Genomic DNA, 16099 nt, shown 5'->3' with positions numbered 1-16099 from the left:
TATTTACTTTACTTCTTATATATGTTGATGATATTGTTATCACAGGCAATTCAGAAAAACACATAGAAGAAGCTAAAGTTTTGATGATGCAAAACTTCAAAATGAAAGAGCTTGGTGATTTACGATTCTTTCTTGGAGTGGAGATTGATAGGCACAATAATCGCCTCACATTGACACAACAGAAATACACGTTGGATTTGTTGAAAAAGTCAGGTATGTCTGATTGTAAGCCTGTTGGAACTCCTAGTGTTCTAAATCAAAGACTAAGTGCTCAAGATGGGGAGTTATATGAAGATCCTACGCAATATCGAAGTATTGTTGGGGCACTTCAATATCTTACATTTACTAGACCAGATATTATATATGCTGTGAATCAAGTATCCCAATTATTTATGCATGCACCTAGAGATACTCACATGGATATTGTCAAAAGAATATTAAGATATCTTAAAGGGACAGCAGGAGATGGCTTAGTTTATGGTAAGAGTGAAAATATAACTACTGGACATCAACTTATGACATTCACAGATGCAGATTGGGCTGGAGATCCCGATCAAAGAAAGTCTATTTCTGGTTTTTGTATTTTCATTGGACGTAATCTTGTGTCTTGGAGTTGTCGAAAGCAAAAGGCAGTAGCAAGATCCAGCACTGAAGCTGAATACAGATGCATGGCTGCAGGTACTGCTGAAGTTACATGGGTTAGACATTTGCTAGAAGACATTAGAGAAAAGATTAAAACATCAATGTTAATGTGCGATAATCAAAGCGCTATTAACATTGCCTTTAATCCCGTACAACATGGTCGAACAAAGCACATTGAGATTGATCAACACTTTGTTAGACAAAAGGTGGAAGACAAGGAAATTCAGCCTATTTATGTTCGTACAAATGAACAAGTTGCAGACTTATTTACAAAAGGATTAACAAAGGAACGATTCTGGTTTCTAAAAGGCAAGTTGTACATGGTGCAAAACCATGCACAACTTGAGGGAGGGTGTTAAAATATAAATCCTTCACCAGCACGTTGAAGAGGAGTCTCTTAGGATTGCACCTCCTTGTAGAATATGTTATAGTTAATATCCTTGTAATATGTGAAGTCTCTTAGGTTTCTATGATGTAATTAATGTCCTTGGAGCTTGTGAAATCTCCTAGGATTCTACGATTGGAGACTCTTAGAATTCTGAAAATGAGATTATAAATAGAGGCCGTGCAAAACATTTTGGCTACGGCTTCTTCTCCTCAGTTTCTTCTTGTTTTCATTCTCTCTCTCTCTCTCTCTCTCTCTCTCTCTCTCTCTCTATCTTCCTGCGTGAGTGTTGTTTTCGGGTTACAGATATTGGTGCTACATTTCTATCAGTATAACTGCAGGATGTCTCATGAACAATTCCCCTTTTTCGAAAGAAATCATCTACGGACTGGCACACATACTCACGAGCATTGTCGGACCGAAAGGTCTTAACAGATACCCCATATTGAGTCTCTACAAGAAGAATGAAGGTCTCTATGACATGAAGCACTTCACTACGGTCTTTCAACAAGTATACAAAGGTGCTCCTGGAAAAATCATCAATAAAGGTTATAAAGTATTGGAAACCTTGATGGGTATGAATTCCCGAGGGTCCCCACACATCAGAATGAATCAAAGAAAAAACTTCATTGGGATGACTGGTGGAAATAGGGTATGAAGCTCTAACATGTTGAGCAAATTTGACAAACATCACAAGATATCATGGACATGTCCAAACTAGAACATAATTCAGGAAACAACTGTCTAAGAATTCCAAAAGGAAGGTGACCAAGGCACTCATGCCAACGCAGAAGCAACTGAAGGGAGTCCTCTCTACACTTCTTTGTTTTGCTGACGGCCGTCATGAGAGTTGTAGCAATACGCATGGGTAAACGATATAGCCCTTGAGAAACCAAACCAATCTCAATCCTCTTTCCTGTCACCAGGTCCTGCAGAACACAACGATCAGCAAAAAAATAAGTTTGCAATTCAACTCTTTCGTAATATTGCTAACCGACAAGAAGTTCAAGGGAAGATGAGGAACATGCAGAGCATTATGAACTAAGAACTTGTCCAAAAGTGAGAGACTCCTTTCCCAGCCACAGAAATAGAGGAATCGTCTGCAAGAGAAACACGTTCATTTCCTGACGAAAGCTTATACTCATGAAAAAACCTTAGGATTGCCAGTTATGTGGTGAGTAGCTCCACTGTCAACAATCCACCCTCTCATGGAAGAATTATCTGTTTCTCTAGAAATAGCAGAGGCATGATTAACTCTCACACCCTACATCAGTCTAACTGGTTTCAATCTGGCTTAGGTATGCACGGAGCTCACGAATCTGTTCAGCAGAAATATATGTTTTTCATCCATTAGAGTTAATAACATCAGAAATAGGCTTCTTCCCATTAGAAGACCTCCCACGACTATTCTTATTTTGAGGATACAAATCCCAACAAAATTCCATAGTGTGACTGTTTTTCTTGCAATGAGTGCATTTACCAAAAGGTAGGGTAGATCCAATAGAAACCCAGCTAACAACAGAGGAGGCTGATACTGCCTTTACCAAGGCTCAACGATGGAGCACAACAAATGCACACGACAGCAATAGTGCACACGACATAAGAGAAAAAAAGGAAACAAATGCATACGCAATAGAGGAACCTGGCTGACGAGGATTGAAAAACCAGTGGCACGAAGTGGCGCAGAGGGCAGACGAGCTTGACCACTACAACCGTCGATGGCCTGACACTGGAACTTCACGGCATCAACTAGTTCCCCCGAGGCACGCAGCAGAGAACAACGGTGGTGACGGGCAACAGCGGCAGACTGCAGCGGCCAATGTTATCTGTATCGTACGATACAAACGCGTATCGTACGATACGTATCGTCTGTATCAACATAAACGATACGGTACGAGTTATACGCACGATACGCGTGCGTATCGCCCGTATCGCACGATACGGACACTGTATCGTACGATACGGGCGATACACCTCCGCATCGTACGATACAGGGTTAAAATGAAAAAGGGGCACGACAGCCCCTTTTTTGCATCTTCTTTTTAAAACCTACGCTCCTCTCTCTCTCTTCTATTGTTTCTAAACATTGCAAGAGACGTGGGAGGGAGAGATTTTCTCCATTTGCATCAAGATTTGCCGGTGAAGTCGCTTTATTTCTTGTTGTGGGGAGTCTCGGGACGGTGGGAAGCTTGAAGAAAGAGGGTTTTTTGGTTTCTAACACCAAGAAGGTAAGAAATAACTCATTTTTGTCGTTGAATCATTCATTTCTCTTATTTCCTGCATTTATCTGTATGTTTTTACTTGTTTTGTGAAGATATAATGTCGGATCCTGCATGGCAGTGGTGTACAAGGGTGAATCCTAAAGATAGGTTAAGAGTTTAGTGCAATTATTGTAAGCAAATCATATCAGGAGGGATCTCTCGCTTTAAAAACCATATAGCTGGTACACACAGTGATGTGGCTGCTTGCAATGGCTCCCAAGAGAACCCATTGCCAATGTATGTAAAGCACCAGTGTATGGAGCTTCTTAATGCAATGAAAGCAAATAGGATTGAAAAAGAAATGCAAGATGCAGAGGAAGGATATGGGGACCCACATGCACAGGAAGAAAGTGAAGGTGAAGACGTTGAGCTTGAAGAAGAACATGTTGGTGTCAGTTTGGGAACAACTAAAGGGAAAAACATTATGCATACAGGTGGTTCTTCAACTGCAACCAAAAAAAGAAGAGGTGCAAGTGCAAGTACAGGTTTACGAGGACGTGGTAGGAGTGGGGGTCATACTGGTGTTGGTAGAGTACGTACTATGAAGTAAAGTAATATGTCTGGTTCGATCAAGAATTTTTTTCCCAATTATACGGTTGTTGGTGCTCAGCCTGAGATTCGTACAGCCATGTGTTCAAAAGATATTGTTGAAGCAGCAGATGAAACCATAGGAAGGTGGTTCTATGACGCATCCATTCCTTTCAATGCAGCAAACTCTTTTCATTTTCAGGCTATAGCAGATGCGATTGCTATTGTAGGTCGAGGGTATAAAATGCCCCCTTTTCATAAATTGTGAGGTAAAATTCTCAACAATGTAGTTAGAAATGTCAAGGCATATTGTGATGAACTGAAATTGAACTGGAAAGCTACAGGATGCAGTGTAATGGCAGATGGGTGGACAGACATCAAGAACAGAACATTGGTAAACTTCCTTGTATATTGCCCCCTTGGTACTATGTTCTTAAAATCTGTTGATTTGTCTGATACTCTTAAGACTGCTGATGTTTTGTTTGAGCTTTTTGATAAAGTTATACAAGAAGTTGGGCCTGAAAATGTCGTGCAATTTATCACTGATAATGCAGCAAATTATAAAGCTGCAGGTGAAATGTTAGCAGCACGATATAGGACATTTTATTGGAGTCCATGTGCTGCTCATTGTGCAAATCTTATGCTTCAGGATCTTGGTGAAAGAGATGATATGAAATTGACAGTTCAAAGATGCCAAGAAATCACGAAGTTTATTTATAATCATGCTTATGTCTTGAATTTGATGAGGAAATTCACAAATGGGGCTGAATTGATTCGACCTGCACAAACACGGTTTGCTACAAATGTTTTGACTGTGCAGGGTATAGTCAAGCAAAGAACTCATCTCAGGCAGATGTTTTCAAGTGATGATTGGGCTGCATATCCACATGCCTATAAAAGAAAGGCTATGACAGTTGTGGATACCATCTTCGATGCTGACTTTTGGGAATCATGTGTGCACTTATTGAAGATTTGTGTACCTCTAGTGAAAGTCCTCAGATTAGTTGATAATGAAGATAGGCCTTCTATTGGATATTTATACGAGTCTATGGACAGAGCGAAGGAGGCCATTAGAGATAACATGAAGGGAAAAAAGAAGTTGTACATGCCTATATGGAAGATTATAGATGAAAGGTGGTCTGGACAACTTCATCGTCCACTTCATGCAGCAGCCTACTACCTAAATCCTGCTATTAGATATCTTCTCACTTTTAAGAAGGACAGATAGGTCGAGTATGGCATGTTGGATTGTGTTGAGGTATTAGTAAGTGATTATAAAGAACAAGATGCTATCCATATGTCGATCAACAAATATGATACGGCTTCTGGTAGCATGGGGAGAGACACAGCAATTCGATGCAGGTCAACTATGCGTCCAGGTATTAGAAAAAGAGACTTTATACTTTTTGGTTTATTTTATTTGTTGTTTAGCTTCTACCTTCTCATATATTTATTCTATCTCATTTTTACTTTCCATCTGTTATTAGATTTGTGGTGGGAAAGGTTTGGGCCTGATTGCCCAGAATTAAGGAAGCTTGCAATTAGAATCCTCAGCCAAACATGTAGTGCAACTGGATGTGAAAGAAATTGGAGTGTATTTCAGCACATCCACAGTAAGAAGAGGAATAGGTTGGAACATAAAAGGTTGAATGACCTTGTTTACGTTCGTTATAATATGAAGTTGAGACAAAGGTAAACATTTGTTATGCAAAATAGCAAATTCTAATATATATTTTAATTTCTAACATTTTGTTAATTTGTTCTCTTGTTAGGCAATTAGAAACAGCATCTACGAGGAAGCATCACACTCAATATGATCCTATCAACATTGACCATTTTGATATATTAGATTCTTGGGTTGAAGAAAAACAATCTGTAATACTTGATGACCTTGAGGACGATCTTGATTTTTTGAACCTTGAAGGAGTAGCAGAGATTATTGAAGGAGAGGCTGGAGAGCAATGGAATGTTGGTGACATTCCATTTCCAACAGAGGGGATAGAAGAAATTAATGAAGAAAATGAAGATGATGATGGAAATGACGATTGACGAGGATTGTTGTTGTCAAAACTTGAATTGAATGAATCATGATTGATAACTATATCTATATGTTTTCACTTTTGAACTTATGAATTGTGATGTAATCGAATTCTGTTCAGCTGCTTATTATGTTATTTTGAATGTCTGATTTCTTATTTTGGAATGTGTTGTTCATGTTTCATAGTTCATAGTTCATACTTCATAGTTCATACTTCATACTTCATAATCATATACATGAATGATGAATGTTCCTTTAAATACATTTTTCTTGATTTTTTCTGATTTTTACTTGTTTTTTCGGATTTTTTTTGGAATTTTTATGATTTTTTGGAATTTTTTATGATTTTTTAATTTTTAATATTTTTTAAAAATTAAAAAATTTAATTTTACGATACGTTACGATACGTTTACGATACGTTACGATACGGCGTATAGGTCGGCCCGACCAATACGCGATACGCTACGCCAGTGATAACATTGGCAGCAGCGTCGGAGTACCCACGAACCAACGGCAGCAATGCAGGCGACAGGGGCGACGCACGACTTCAGACAGGCAATGGGTAAAAGGCAGAGAGCGGCGCCCAGAAGTAGCAGGACGCGGTGGATGTGAGCTGGAACTTCACGGCAACAGCACGTCTGACGGCAGAGGAAGCAAGAGGCAGCTGATGCGAAAACACAGGCACCACAGAAAACTCAAGTGTCACTGTTGCTTCCAGTCACACGGCAGAGAAGCAGCAACAGTCGACCAGAGCTGAGACCACAATAGCAAAACGAGCAGGATGCTGGGCGGCGGTCTAAAGTTGAGCGGTGTTGGGCGATGTTGGGACTCGACAGACGCCAAAGCTCAAGCGACGACAAGAAGGTAGAGAGACGCTGAAGAGAGAGCAACACCAATAGCACAAGAAACTTCCGGCGAGAGATGCAGTGAGCGTCGAGCGAAGGAGAGCGTCGGGTCAGCAAGGAGGCCGACGGGCGAGAAGGCAGGCGATGGGCTTGGTCCTACAGACGATGGGCGATGGCAGGAGCCGTCACGAGACGTCGGCGCTTCACAGCGGTCGGCAGGGAGGAGAGATCTGCACGAGACGCCGGAACTTCACGGCACTCAGTAGGATCGGGCGACAGGGAGAAACTCACCCAAACAAAGACGAAGGATTTCTGGTCCAACCTGAATAGTGAAAACACGAGCCTTCTTCTCCAACGAGCACAGTAAAAAAAAAATCCAAGTGGTTGGCTCTGATACCATGTAGAAAGAAGAGAAGAAGAAAATTTTAACGTGGAAAACCCTCAACGCGAGGAAAAAACCACGATTGAGAGGTCTGATGCCCACTAGCAGCCAGACACTCTCTCACTACAAATTTCATTCACTCACAGAAATTAGGGTTTACAAGGATATAAGAAGTGCCTTAACAAGAGCACACTAGACCGGGTCCAGACCCAGATCCGAACAGTAAGACACTTCAACACTGCCATTTGGTGGACACGCAGAATTGAAGTTGTGCCCTTTGGTCAAGATTATTGGCTGTCTTGAGGCATCTTTCCTAGATGTAAACTTAATAGTTCAACCTAAGTGCAGTTGCCATCAGATGGCGGGGTTCCAGTGGAGATGTCACTGAAAAAAGGGAGGCTGTTGTGACTGCCATGGTAGTTGAAATCCAACTTGAAACTTGTCATTGTGATTGATCATATCTGATGCTGGATGGAGTTTAAATATAGTCATGGTATATGGTGTTAGTTCAGATCATTGCCTGAGATTATTGTTGTGGTGGCATATATTTGATTAAGAGGAACCAGATCTTCACATAGTTACTCAAGGCAGATGCTGGTTGAAGTTCTGAATCTGACTGCTTAAGTTTGTTGAAGGTTGACTATGATTGACTACTTCTGCTCCATATCTTAAGTGACTGCATTTTAATTTATTGGTAATATATATATGAAATATTCTTTTCAGAATTTTTGGGAAGTTATGGTTGCACAGAAATATCCTGATTTGCTTAAGATTTTTGGCCGTGTTTTGGTGCTGATCTTGTGTGTTGCACCTTTCAGGGCTTGTTGATGGGAAAGATGATTGGTGGAGGCCATGATGAAGGTGGGGTCTACTACCTACACCAGCCAGTGGGAACCATCCACTCAGTGGCTAACACTTCTTTCAGTCCATATTATTGTCATCTTTCTCTTAGACATCTCTCTTTGCCCAAGCCCCATAGACCTTTTCCCTCAAATTCCTCCTGTTCCTTCATTCCAGTGTGACGTCTGGCAATGGCAAACAATGTATATGCTTGATTTGTTAAAAAAAATAGGAATTCTAAGAGCTAAACCAGCCAACAATTCCTATGGATCTGAAATTGCATATGTATGAGGAGCAAGCAGAACAGTTGACAGGAAAAGTTTTAGATCATTAATTGGTAAACTTCTATATGTGACTGTGACAAGACAAGTACTTCCTTAGTTGTAAACAAGATAATCGATTTATGCACAAGCCAACTAAAGTACAATGAGAAACTGCAATGATGCTCTTTAGATATTTGAATTTCTCTCCTGGTAAAAGGTTGTTACATGAACAAAGTTCCTCTCTTGATATACTTGCATACTCTAATGTTGATTATGCAGGGGACGTTGATCATAGAAAGTCAACCGCCAGTTTCTAATTTCTATGTATTTGTAGAACAGTTAATTATTTGGAGCTGGGGGAGTAAAAAGCAAAATATTGTAACCTGATCAAGCATTGAACCTGAATATAGAGATATGGGCTCAAACAACTGCATAAATGATGTGGATTAGATATTTCTAAAGGATCTACAAGTAAGATCTTGGCTTCAATGGTGATGATGTGTGATAATAAGGCAAGAACCTATTCTGCTAACAATACAATTTTCTATGAGATGACGAAGTACATTGAGGTTGATTACCAATACATACATGACTTAGCTCAATCAGGTCATATATCTACAAGGCAGGTAGCACCAGACGATTGTTGACACTTACACCAAGCCCATCACAGGCTTGGGGTTTTCCAAATGTCATATTAAGCTAAGCATGATTGATATGTGTGCTCCAACTTGAAGAAGAGTGCCAAAAGCAACATACTTCTGGTTATGGATGGTCACATGTAATTTTGATAAAGTATGTAACCTTATTGACATTGTTAACATATCATGTATAGGGAACCGGGTCTGGATCCAGACCCGGTCCCATGGGCACGGGTACCGAGAGTGGCTCGGTACCCTAGGCGTTTTTCCCTCTTATTTAATCCCACTTATGGTGTAATTGTTGATTAAGTGGAATAACATCTTCTCTCTCCTAGGGTTGCGGTTGTGCACCTAGGTTAGAGCTTCTCCGTGGTTTTTCACCTCTCTTTGAGGTTTTCCACGTATATTGTGTGTTCCTTCTCTTTCTCTCCATCTTGGTGTGTGTTTCTACATGGTATCAGAGCCAACGCGTGAGAGATCGTTGGTGTGATAGTCGTGTTTCCGCCGTTTTTTGCCGCTGCTGTTTCCGCCGTTTTTTTTTTCTCTGCCGCTGCTGCGCCGTCGCTCTCTGCTGCGCCGCCGCCGTCCAGCGCTGCCAGCTGCGCCGCCACCGTCCAGCGCTGCCAGCTGCGCCGCCATCGTCCAGCGCGGCTGTTCTCTGCTGCGTTGCCGCTGTCCAGCGCCGCCGCCGTCCCGCGCCACCGCTGCCCACCGCCGTCGCTCTCTCCCGCGCCGCCGCCGTCCCGCGCCACCGCTGCCCACCGCCGTCGCTCTCTCCCGCACCGCCGCCGTCCAGCGCCGCTGCCTCTTGTTTGTCGTCTCTGGTGCTGGGTATTCTTTCTCCTTGGTGATTGTGATGGCCGAGGAGATGTCCCTCAAGATCGATGATGCCCTAGACTCGGGCAGCAATACCAAGAGCGAGATCTTGCCTGTTCAAGTCACCTCCATCCGGCTGAACAAGGATAACTATCTCTCTTGGTCGGCTGCCCTAGAAATTGGGATAACCAGTCGTGGTCGCCTGCCCTACATCACTGGGGAGAAGCCTGCACCTTCAAAAACCGATCCGCGATGGGCTACTTGGACGTTGGAAGATAGTCAGGTTAAAGTATGGATTATTAGTTCTGTTTCTGCAGATATTCAGCCTTTGATCTTGCGTAAATCGACTGCCTACGACATGTGGACTGTGCTTGCACGGATGTATGGCCGTAAGAAGAGAGTATTGCGTACGTACCAAATCAAACGTAGCATATACTCTCTTAAACAGGGTGACTTGTCTGTAGCCGCTTTCTTTGCAGCCCTAAAGACTAAGTGGGAGGAACTTGACTACCATGTGAATGATGACTGGCACTGTGGGTCTGATCATGCCTTGTACTGGGACAAAGAATGGATGGATCGGACGTTTCTTTTCCTCGGAGGCTTACGCGATGAATTTGAATCCATTAGGAGCCAAATTCTCAATTGTGACGAGGTCCCCGGAATTGAAGAGGTGTATGCCCGTGGGGAATCTGAGGAACAGCGTCGACAGGTGATGCATATTGACACCAGTCAGGGGAGTTCTCCTTCAGCCTTTGTTAGTCGTGCTTCTGGGATTGGACAGCGTCCTGTTCGGCGGTGTAGCCATTGCAACAAATCAGGACATTCTGTTGATTTTTGTTGGGATCTTCATCCTGAGAGGCGGCTTGTCCGGGGTCGTCCTCCTTCTAGCCGCCGGAGTCCTTCTGTGCCTGAGCCTAGTCAGAGTAGTCCTTCAAATGTTGCCAAATCGAAGCTTTCCTCCGATCAAATCAAAGAACTGCAAGCGTATATCAGCCGGCTGTCTACTACTCAGGAGGATACTTCCACGTCTGAGGGGGCTAAGTTAGCCCAAGCTCTCGTGGCCACTAGTGACCAAGGACTTGGTGACGGGGCAGAAGATTGGGATTGGTTCGGCTATTGATGGACTCTACAGACTGCCCGTGCAGGTTGCGTCCGCTCTTATTTCAGCCACTAGTGGACAGTTGTCAGGCGTAGAAGACAGATCTACTATTATGCGATGGCACGAAAGGCTTGGTCATCTTCCGTTTCCATTGATTAAGAAGTTGTTTCCTAGTTTGTTTCATTCTGTTTCCATGGACTCCTTCACTTGTGAAGTGTGTCAGTTGGCTAAACATGTTAGGGCCTCGTACCCTATTTCATTCAATAAAACCACTCGTCCATTTGCTTTGGTTCATTCTGATGTTTGGGGTCCTTCGGGAGTACCCACTTGTCGTGGTTTTCATTACTTTATGACCCTTATTGATGATTACTCCCGTTGTACGTTCGTGTATCTGTTGAAAGAACGTAGTGAAGTTCCCGTTATTGTCAAAAACTTTGTGGCCTTTGTTGAGACTCAGTTTCAGACGTCTGTCCAAGTTTTTCGCACCGATAATGCTAGAGAGTATGTCTCTCAATCCCTAGATGATTTCTTGAAGAGCAAGGGTATTGTTCATGAAACGTCATGTAGTTACACACCTCCCCAAAATGGCGTGGCTGAACGGAAGAATCGCCATTTGCTTGATGTTACCCGGGCCCTTCTGTTCCATCGTCAGGTTCCCAAGCGCTACTGGGGTGATGCGCTTCTCACTAGTGCCCACCTTATCAACCGTATGTCTACCCGTGTGTTGCAGGGCCATTCCCCGTACTCTATGCTTTGGCCTACTCAGAATCCCTGGCCTCTTACTCCTCGGGTGTTCGGGTGTGTCTGTTTTGTTCATGACCATAGTCCCACCCTCAAGAAACTTGATCCTCGGTCTGTCAAAGCTGTCTTCCTGGGGTATTCCTCCACTCAGAAGGGATACAAATGTGTTGATCCTACCACCTCTAAAGTCTATGTTTCCCGGGACGTCACCTTCCATGAACATGAGGCATACTTTCATGTGAATCCTCTTCAGGGGGAGTATCTAGGGCACAGTAGTGAAGAGTATTCCTCAAATCAGTTGATTCAGTTTACGGATTTCTTGGATTACAAGGCCAGTGACAGTGTGGCAGACACAGTCAGAGATGATAGAGACCGTCACATGGACGAGGGTCTTGTTGATAATCAGCCTACAGCCCGTGATCATTTGTTTGGCCAGGTGTACAGAAGGAAGAAGACAGATGTGATTGAAAATGTTGATGTAACCAATCCCAATCCTGTGAGCTCCCCGGATGACCCAAGTCTAATCAATGAAGAGCTTCCTATAGCCCTGCGCAAGGGCACCAGGTCTTGTACTTCTCATCCTATTCAGAGATTTGTCTCTTATGCGAAATTGAGTAAGAATTACAAATGCTTTATAACATCCTTGTCTAAGTCTGTTATTCCCAGGTGTGTGGAAGATGCTAGAGAGGATCCTAAATGGCTACAGGCCATGACAGAGGAGATGAATGCCTTGGCAAAGAATGACACTTGGGAAGTTGTGGATATTCCCAAAGGGACTCATTTAGTTGGTTCAAAGTGGGTGTTCAATGTGAAGTACAAACCAGATGGTACTGTGGAAAGGTATAAGGCTCGGCTTGTTGCAAAGGGGTTCAGCGAGAAATATGGTATTGATTATCTTGAAACCTTTGCCCCTGTTGCCAAACTGAAAACTGTGAGGGTCATATTAGCTCTTGCCGTGAAAAAGGGGTGGAGCATGGATCAACTTGATGTTAAGAACGCATTCCTGAATGGCCATCTAGAAGAAGAGGTCTATATGAGTATGCCTCCTGGATATGTTCAAAGCGGGAAATGCTGTCATCTCAAGAAAGCCTTGTATGGATTAAAGCAGTTTCCTAGAGCATGGTTTGAAAGACTGAGGATAGTGATGAAGACAAATGGATACAAACAGGGAAATGGTGATCACACCCTATTCATTAAGCAGAGAGATGGCCTGGTGAGTCTTCTTCTTGTGTATGTTGATGATATGATAGTCACAGGTGACGATGAAGAAGAGAAAAAGAAGATGAAGGAGAGGTTAGCTGCTGAATTTGATCTTAAAGATTTGGGTAAACTAAGGTACTTTCTGGGGATAGAGAATGCTCGGTCAAAGACAGGGCTGGTTATGAGCCAAAGGATATACACTCTGGATCTTCTAAAGGAGACAGGCAAACTTGGGTGCAGACCCTTTCTAACTCCAATGGAGTCTGGTACAAAGATAAGCATCAAAACTGGTAACATCCTAGATGAGGAAGGAAAAGGGCGGTATCAGAGGCTGGTTGGTAAACTCATCTATCTTACTCTTACTCGCCCTGATATTACTTATGCTGTGAATGTGTTGAGTCAGTTTATGCATGCTCCTACTGATTGTCACTGGAAGAGTGCAGAAAGAGTGTTGAGGTACCTAAAGAATGACCCAGGAAAAGGATTACTCTATACTCAGCAAGACCAACTTAATATTGAAGGATACTCTGACGCAGATTGGGCAGGATGTACTGATACTAGGAGGTCTACCACAGGGTACTGCATCTTTCTGGGGGGTAACCTGGTTGTTTGGAGAAGTAAGAGGCAGGAAGTATGCTCTAGATCCAGTGCTGAGGCTGAATACAGGGCTGTGGCTATGGGAGTTACAGAAATGTTATGGTTAAAGATTCTCCTAACAGATATTGGTGTTGAAACAGAAGAGAAGATGAGGATGTACTGCGACAACAAGTCTGCAATTAATCTTGCGAATAATCCCGTTCTGCATGACAGAACTAAACATGTGGAGATTGATCGCCACTTCATACGGGAACGCATAGATTCAAAGGAGTTGATCCTACCTTATATGAAGTCTGAAGATCAAATTGCAGATGTTCTAACCAAAGCCTTATGTACATCTCAATTCGAGAAAAATGTAAGCAAGCTTGGCATGTTTGACATGTATGCCAAGCTTGAGGGGGAGTGTTAACATATCATGTATAGGGAACCGGGTCTGGATCCAGTCCCGGTCCCATGGGCACGGGTACCGAGAGTGGCTCGGTACCCTAGGCGTTTTTCCCTCTTATTTAATCCCACTTATGGTGTAATTGTTGATTAAGTGGAATAACATCTTCTCTCTCCTAGGGTTGCGGTTGTGCACCTAGGTTAGAGCTTCTCCGTGGTTTTTCACCTCTCTTTGAGGTTTTCCACGTATATTGTGTGTTCCTTCTCTTTCTCTCCATCTTGGTGTGTGTTTCTACAGACATCTTTTTCCTAACCCTAATCTATATTTAAAATCGTCGCCTCTTCTTTCTTCTCCTTCTCCCTTCTCACTTCCTTCAAGTTCTCACGTTTTATTGATTTTCTCCTACCTAACAGATAAAAACAAAAAGCAGCTACCTATCAATGTTTCAAACTGGAAAGGACACCTACAAATTATTCAATGGTATTCAGATAGAGAGGCTCTCTAATTATTCATTGTTCAAATTAATTGCGCTTTCCATTACACTTTTGAGGTCCATAACAAGCTGAGAACTTCAATCGTGACACCAACGAGCCTCTTCTAACTTCTAAGGTCTGGCACCTAGGCCCCTACAGGTGCTTTTAGATACATACGAAAGGCTAGTAAAAAGGTTGAATCTCATTGTCAGCCCTATCAACCTCAGCCATTTTTCAGTCACAATAAAATATCAGCCATGGAAGAATTAAGTGGAGACACCATGAGAAAATAGAAATGGAAATAGTATCAGAAAATTAAGCTAATATTGGTTGAAGAATAGACACCAACTCCTGCTTACAGCAAGATGGACTTGGAGTTATAGATATAGTGTCAACAAGCCATATATTAAGATAGAGATATATACAAACAGTGTTGTAGAGACAGTAAAAGCGAGAAGAACACGGATGTAACGTGGAAAACCCTCAATGAGAGGGAGAAAAAACCACGGGTGAGGAGGTCTGGTGCCCACTAGCCGCCAGACTCTCTCTCTCTTAAAATTTCATTCACTCCAGAAATTAGGGTTACAAGTCTTTAAGGCCCAACAAGGGCTACAAGCTGGATCGGGTCTGGACCCAGACCCGGTCCCAAGACCCATCTTTACATGCTTCAACAAGTGTCATAAAACCAAATTCTTCTAGAACTTAAAAAAAAGTGTTATGCTTCAAGGTAGATGCAAAGCAGCTAACCTACAATTGAGGTCTCTAGGTAAGACAAATATAGAAGTTTCCCCAGTCCTTAGCTTAGAATTTAGAATCCTCTGCGGCGGCCAGTATTATCATCTAAATTCCAATAACTTTAAACTTCCACCAAAAAAATCACTAACTTTATTCTTTGACAACAATTGCACATGCTATTAGTTTAGACGATAAACAATTTCCAATAAACTGGAACCATTGTTTAAAAACTCGTCGAGCACAACGCCTCTGGTGACTCAAATTGATCAGCCCTCTGTCAGGTCAACCCTCTATGCAAAGTCAGAAGCATCCAAAACTCCACAAGACTTGTCAGAAATTTGCTTGAACTGGTTGAGTCACGAGTCATCTGAGGACCAAGTGAGTTTATAATGTGGAAATCTCGTAAGAATCTAAAAGTAATGGTTCTTTCTCAGTCAATATCCTAACAGCTCAATCTCATTTTCATAAAAATAACCTAATGATTAGGTTTGTCATATATTGCTGCACCATAGGCCAGAACCCTACAGTCTCTCTCTCTCTCTTTCAGCATCAGATTTGCTTTTGATGAGCAATTTTCCAACAGCTGAACCAGCGAGCCACTAGAAAACACATTGAAGGTACACTTTTTTTTATGTTTTTTGGCCTTTTTGGTATCCCTTTTGCATTTTCCTCAATTTGTTTTGGTTTCCCAGTAGCTGACTCATATGTCCTGCATCACTCTCTCTCTGTCATTCTCTCTCTCCATCAATGGCAGAGGTCTGCAGGGACTCTCTCTCTGACCATCACAGTAGGCCTGCAGGGTCTCCCTTTCTAGTTTTGCATCAGATTTGTTCTTGTTATGTATACATCTATTGATTCCTCTGTGATGTCTCCATTTCGTTTTTGTGGTATCTCTTTCGAGTTCATTCTCTCAAATTCCTCTGTGATACAACTGGTATGACATATACTTTGCATTTAATCCTTTTTAAACTCGGTTGTTACTTAGCAGTTCGCAATAGCACCTCTTCATTTAATTGTTTATCATGTAGGAAATCACCAAACTCCTGAAATAATTGCGACCAATTCATCCAGTTTCTTGTTATCAAAGGAGTACACTTAACTTAGTTATAGCTTCACTTGATGATGTTGAATGGAGTACACTTAACTTAGTTATAGCTTCACTTCATGTTGTTGAATTTTCCCTCAGTTACACAAGTAATCATCCCATCCTTGTTTTATACTTCAATGAAAA

General features: G+C 42.3%; 1 protein-coding gene across 2 annotated transcripts in view; it reads right to left on the bottom strand.

Moving 5' to 3' along the window:
• The window catches only part of LOC116265681 (uncharacterized), a 79637-nt gene that overhangs the window by 49833 nt on the left and 13705 nt on the right, over positions 1-16099 (bottom strand). The window lies entirely within an intron of this gene.

The sequence above is a fragment of the Nymphaea colorata genome, chromosome 12 (assembly GCF_008831285.2).
Source record: "Nymphaea colorata isolate Beijing-Zhang1983 chromosome 12, ASM883128v2, whole genome shotgun sequence".
Taxonomy (NCBI): domain Eukaryota; kingdom Viridiplantae; phylum Streptophyta; class Magnoliopsida; order Nymphaeales; family Nymphaeaceae; genus Nymphaea; species Nymphaea colorata.
This window is presented reverse-complemented; position numbering and strand designations above follow the sequence as displayed.